General features: G+C 40.1%; 1 non-coding gene across 1 annotated transcript; it reads right to left on the reverse strand.

The window, feature by feature from the left end:
- Positions 1 to 446: 446 nt before the first annotated feature.
- On the reverse strand, positions 447 to 553 carry LOC116136081. Its single transcript, XR_004128984.1, has one exon. It is a non-coding gene; the product is annotated as a small nucleolar RNA R71 (small nucleolar RNA).
- Between the last annotated feature and the right edge of the window lie 5,209 nt (positions 554 to 5,762).

The raw sequence follows: 5,762 nt of genomic DNA on the forward strand, positions 1-5,762 counted from the left end.
TTAACAGAGAGAGAAGAGAAAGAGAGGATTTAGTGGTTGAATCAGAAGAAATAGTTGTTGAAATGGCAGAACCAAAAAACAGGACACTAAGGGAATTCTCAGTTGCCACGGTTAATGGCAGTGGGTTGAGTATTACTAGGCCTATGGTCCAAGCCAACAACTTTGAGATTAAGCAAGCAATCATTTAGATGATCCATCAGTCGGTAAGGTTTAATGGTGATTTGAAGGAAGATCCGAATCAGCATATTGCAAACTTCTTGGAAATTTGTGACACCTTCAAGTCGAACGGAGTGTCAGATGACGCCATTAGGTTGAGGTTATTCCCATTCTCATTGGGGGATAAAGCTAAGGGGTGGTTAATGTCACTACCAGTAGGGACTATCACAACTTGGAATGATCTAGGACAGAAGTTTCTGACTAAGTTCTTTCCTCCAGTAAAATTAGCAAAACTGAGAAATGATATCACATCATTTCTACAAGAGGAATCCGAGTCTATGTATGAGGCTTGGGTGAGGTACAAGGAATTGATGAGGAAATGTCCACACCATGGGTTGCTAGTTTGGCTTCAAGTCCAAACTTTCTACAATAGACTGATGGGTAACGTGCAAACCATGGTGGATGAAGCGTCAAGAGGAGCTTTGCAGAATAAGGCACCAGAGGAGGCTTATGAGTTGCTTGAGGTTTTGGCAAGCAATAACTATCAAAGACCAAATGAGAGAGCAATAACAAGAAAATCTACGGGTCTTCATGAAGTTGATGCCTTCACAGCCATCTCAGCCCAACTCACGGCACTTCAGAAACAGTTGGGAAGTATGCAGGTAAACTCTATTCAAGCACCTCAACTAACTTGTGATTTTTGTGCGGGAAACCATGTGAGCAGTGATTGTCAAGTGGGGAACACATTTGCTTTGTCATCTTCATCAACGGAGCAAGTGAACTACTTGGCAGGAAATCAAAGGCAACCAAACAACCCACATACAATCCGGGGTGGAGAAATCATCCAAATCTGGCTTGGGGCAATCAAAACCAGCAAAATAATCAATGGAACCAAAGGACAATGCCGAATAACCAACCAGGGGTGAATAATCAACTGGGAGATCCAAGAGTGACAAAGTTAGAAGACATGTTTGGGAAATTTATGCAGGAGACCACGGGATTTATGAATGAGACGAGGACGAATTTCAGAAATCAAGGGATCCATTCAAAATCTTGAGGTACAGATAGGCCAATTGGCCAAGAAGCTAAATAAGAGACCGCAGGGTTCCTTACTGAGCAACACAGTGACTAACCCACATGAGCAAGTAAATGCAATTTCGTTGAGAAGTGGGACAGTTTTAGAAGAGGTGGAAAAATCAAGGAAAGTGGAAAATCCATCAAAGAAAAATGAAGAATCTGATGAGGAAGTTGATGAAGAAATCATTGCTAAAGAGAAACCACCCAGCCCAAGGAAAGATGAGCAGAAGCAGGAAGAGGGGAAAAAGAAAAGGAAAGAGAAATTGTCATTCCCTGAGATACCACCAGAGTTGGCGCATCACACACCACCCGTACCTTTTCCGCAAAGACTCAGAAAAGAAAATCAGGATAAGCAGTTCATTAAATTTCTCGATGTTTTTAAGAAACTGCATATTAACATTCCTTTTGCAAATGCACTGCAACAGATGTCGAGCTACGCGAAATTTCTTAAGGAAATCTTATCAAACAAGAAGAAGTTAGAAGATGAGGAAACGGTGATGCTCACGGAGGAGTGCAGTGCCATTCTCTAGAAAAAGCTGCCCCCGAAACTCAAAGATCCAGGGAGTTTTACTATTCCTTGTACTATAGGAGATTTTACCTTTGATAGAGTTTTATGTGATCTAGGTGCCAACATTAACCTTATGCCTTTTTCTGTTTTCAGGAAATTAGGAATTAGTGAAGTGAAGCCGACAACAATATGCTTGCAACTTGCAGATAGATCGATAAAGCATCCAAGGGGCATTGTGGGGGATGTGTTGATTAAGGTGGACAAGTTTATTTTTCCTACGGATTTCTTTGTGTTGGACATGGAAAAGGATAAAGAGATTCCTCTTATCCTGGGACGACCATTTCGGGCTACCGAAAGAGTTTTAATCGATGTTCAAGAAGGGAAGTTGATCATGAGGATGCAAGATGAAGAAATAACATTTAATGTCCTTGAATCAATAAGAGCTCCACCTAAACAAGAGTCATGTTTGAAAATCGATGTGGTGGACCAGGCAAAAATTGAACCCTTCCAACTGAACAATCCTAAGGTGGAAATTAAGAGCTGCATAGTCAAACCGAATTAGTTCGAGAGTGAGGACCATAACGGAAAGGGTTTCACAAAATTATAAGATAAGCCATAGTCAAGATTGTGTTTTCACAAGGAACGAATCTCTCAGCTCAAAAAGGGTGAGGGAAAGTCAAGAAAACGGAAAGCAGTCGGTGAGAAGAGTCGAACCACCGAAATTATGACCAAGGGATGGAAATGGGTGGTGAAACTCTCAACAAGGACCCTGTGTGAAAAAGATCATCAGCAAAAGAAGCTCGAGCACAAGTAAAAATTTTGGGATGTGATGTACTTGGATAATCCGGACTGACGTGAAAAACTGAGAGAGTCGAGCTATCGACTATAAACAAGCGCTTGTTGGGAGGCAACCCAAGTTTTTTAAATATTTGTTTTTCATTTTGTTGTGTTTGAATTTGTTTGAATTCCTTATGATTTTGAATGATTTTTTATTGGTGTGTTTTTGGGTGTTTCGGGTGAAGTTTTCAGCAAAGGAATGGACAGAAAATGCTCCAGACTTCACTGGGGCGAAGAAGTATTCTTCGCCGCGGCAAAGCACTTTGTAGAAAAATGGGTTTTGAAAGTCCCAGACTTCATCGCGGCAAAGAACAAAATCTGTGATAGCTACCGTAATTTTTTGCCCCAGCGAAGTATTTTTCTTCGCCGTAGCGAAGAAGGTTTGACGAAATTTCTCTAAGGAAATTTTGCCACGGCAAAGATTTTTTTCTCGCTGCGGCGATTAGCCACTGTATTTTTTCGCCCCAGTGAAGTATTTTGCTTCGCCGCGGCGAAGCCTGGGTTTCAAATTCGTGTTCATGAACGAAGAACTTCGCCGCGGCGAAGCCTGTTTTCTATATAAACTCACTTTGGCTTTTCATTTTCCACACGTTTTTTCAAATACATTTGAGAGAAATTTTCCAATTTCAATCCTTGGCCTCCCAAGTGTTTTCCCAACCAAAGTTTTCACTCCTTAACCCTCCTAAACACCAAAACACTCATTTCAACAACAAATTTTTCAAAAATTTCATGAAAATTTCAAGTTCAAGAAATTTGGGGCTTTCCAATCTAGGCTGATTCTGAGTAAATTGGTGGCGAATAATCCTTCATATTGGTAAGATCTCAAGTTCCCTAAACTCATTTTCGCAAAATTTCAAGTTTTAAGTTGTAGATCTGAAAAATTTAATTTTGGTTGAGTTGCAAATTTTGTGAGTTCGATTTTGTTGAAGAAGGGTTTATTGTGTATGTTGTGATATTGAGGAGTGTGGGTGTTGAGTTTTGGAGTGTGTTGTTGATTTTGGAGAAATCGTAGTTTGGGGGTCTGATTGCAAATTTTTGGAAGTGTTTTCAATTCTTTTTTTCAGGTTTGAATTGGTTGTTGTGGGGAACCTAGGATTGAATTTTTGGGTTGCGCTGTGAATTGATTTATAGAAAATGGCACCCAAAGTTAAGTTGCCATACAAAGAAAAGGGAAAAGGAAAGAAAGTGGACAGCCGCTTTGTGAATGAAGAGGCTTAGAAACAATATCAAAGGGCTATCCAAGGAAGAGATAAGGGCTTTATTCCTGAGCGCAGATTGACTGCGAGTCAGGCGTTGGATTGGAGTCGAGGGAGACAATGGGAACTGTTTATGAGTGCTCCTGCACAACCGGCTGTAGAGCTGCTAGTAAGGGAGTTTTATGCCAACCTCCCAAATTGTGAAGAGGGTTTTGCATTTGTGAGACGGGTTGATGTGCCATTTACAGAAGATATAATCAATGAGTTTTACAACCCGCCTGGGTTTGATGATCAGGATGAGTACGAAAGGTTTAGGGGGACACAGTTTAAGGATAGTATCATTCCTCCGGTCATTGCAAAACCAGATGCAACTTGGTCAGTGTCAAAGAAACGAAAGAAGACGATTAAGGGAACTTCTTTGACACTGATGGCTCGATTGTGGGAAGAATTATCTTTAACAACATTCATCATGCCGCCAAACCGGGGCGATCAAGTTATTCTTTTCCACCTCTCATCACATCCTTATGCATTAGAGTTGGAGCCAAGGTAGGAGATGATGAGCAACGTATTCATGCTGCCCCTATCCTCGATTTAGATTATTTTCAGAAGCATCTTGAACATCCAGAAGCTGAGCAACCAAGGGTAGGAACAAAACAGCAGAGAACCACACAAGGCCCTGTCACATCCTCCAGCTCCACAGTTACACAGAAGGAGATGATGGAGCAGATGATGGGTATGATGAAACGGATGACAAAACGTCAGGATTGGGTGGTTAAGCAGACCCAGATGATGTATGAGATGTAGAAGAGTAGCTTTAACAAGCTCAACGTTGACACTTCAGGATTCCAATGGGCCGACTGGGATTTCGATGAGTGGATGGGCTCCGAATCAGAAGAGGAAGAAGAGGGAGGCGAAGAATGAGCACCGGAACACCTGTGGTGTTGTCTTTATGTTCATTTGTTTAGTTGCATTGGTTTTTCATTTCAAACATTAAACTCAGTTGTTATTTTTGTTTTGGATTGTGTAGTTGTTTTAGTTGTTTCATTTTATTTTAATTTGTAGTTGTTGCAAGGACGAGATTAAGATGTAATATTTTAATTTAGTTTGTGAATTTTTGCTAACACAATGGACACCATAGCTTCAATTGTTTTGACAGATATTGGGTGATGAAAAAGTCAAGGACCAGGTGTGCAATGTGGAGCGACACTTCACAGATTAACCAGGGAACTTTCTCATAACTTTGTTATTTTTGATTTTCCATTCCTAATTGATGCATAATGGGACATTGGGGACAATGTCATCTTTTGTTTGGGGGTAGGAAAATTAGAAATTTTTTATTTGATTTTGTTTATTTTACTATGTTTTGATTGTTTTTGCTGATGATGAATTGTATAAATCAATGATGCGAATTGGATTGTTGCATTTTTATTTTTGAGAAATGTTAAGCATTGCTTCAAGTTTAGGTTTATTGACTGAATTTTGATTGAGGTTTGTTGAGTGGTTAAACCACCATTTTCTTTTTTTTTTTTTTAGGTATGCTTAGATTCATTTTATGTACTTAGGTAAAGCTTGATAATGTTGGTGGACTCTAGAACCTAGTAGAGAAGTGCTTGAGGTGAAATTCTAGGATTAGACATGGTTTAGGAGATGATTTAGGCATTCTTTTTGGAACATTTGAGCCTTTCTAGCCGACCCAGGAATGAAATTGTCCCTAGTCACCCGTTTGAGCCGTATGAATCATTATTGCTTCATTTTTCTTGGCTAACAAAAAATTGTCCGATCCTTCAAGAAGAAGTTAGAAGATGAGGAAACGGTGATGCTCAGGAGGAGTGCAGTGCCATTCTCTAGAAAAAAGCGCCCCGAAACTCAGATCCAGGGAGTTTTACTATTCCTGTACTATAGGAGATTTTACCTTTGATAGAGTTTTATGTGATCTAGGTGCCACATTAACCTATGCCTTTTTCTGTTTTCAGGAAATTAGGAATAGT

Source organism: Pistacia vera, unplaced genomic scaffold, assembly GCF_008641045.1.
Source record: "Pistacia vera cultivar Batoury unplaced genomic scaffold, PisVer_v2 Contig309, whole genome shotgun sequence".
Lineage (NCBI taxonomy): Eukaryota > Viridiplantae > Streptophyta > Magnoliopsida > Sapindales > Anacardiaceae > Pistacia > Pistacia vera.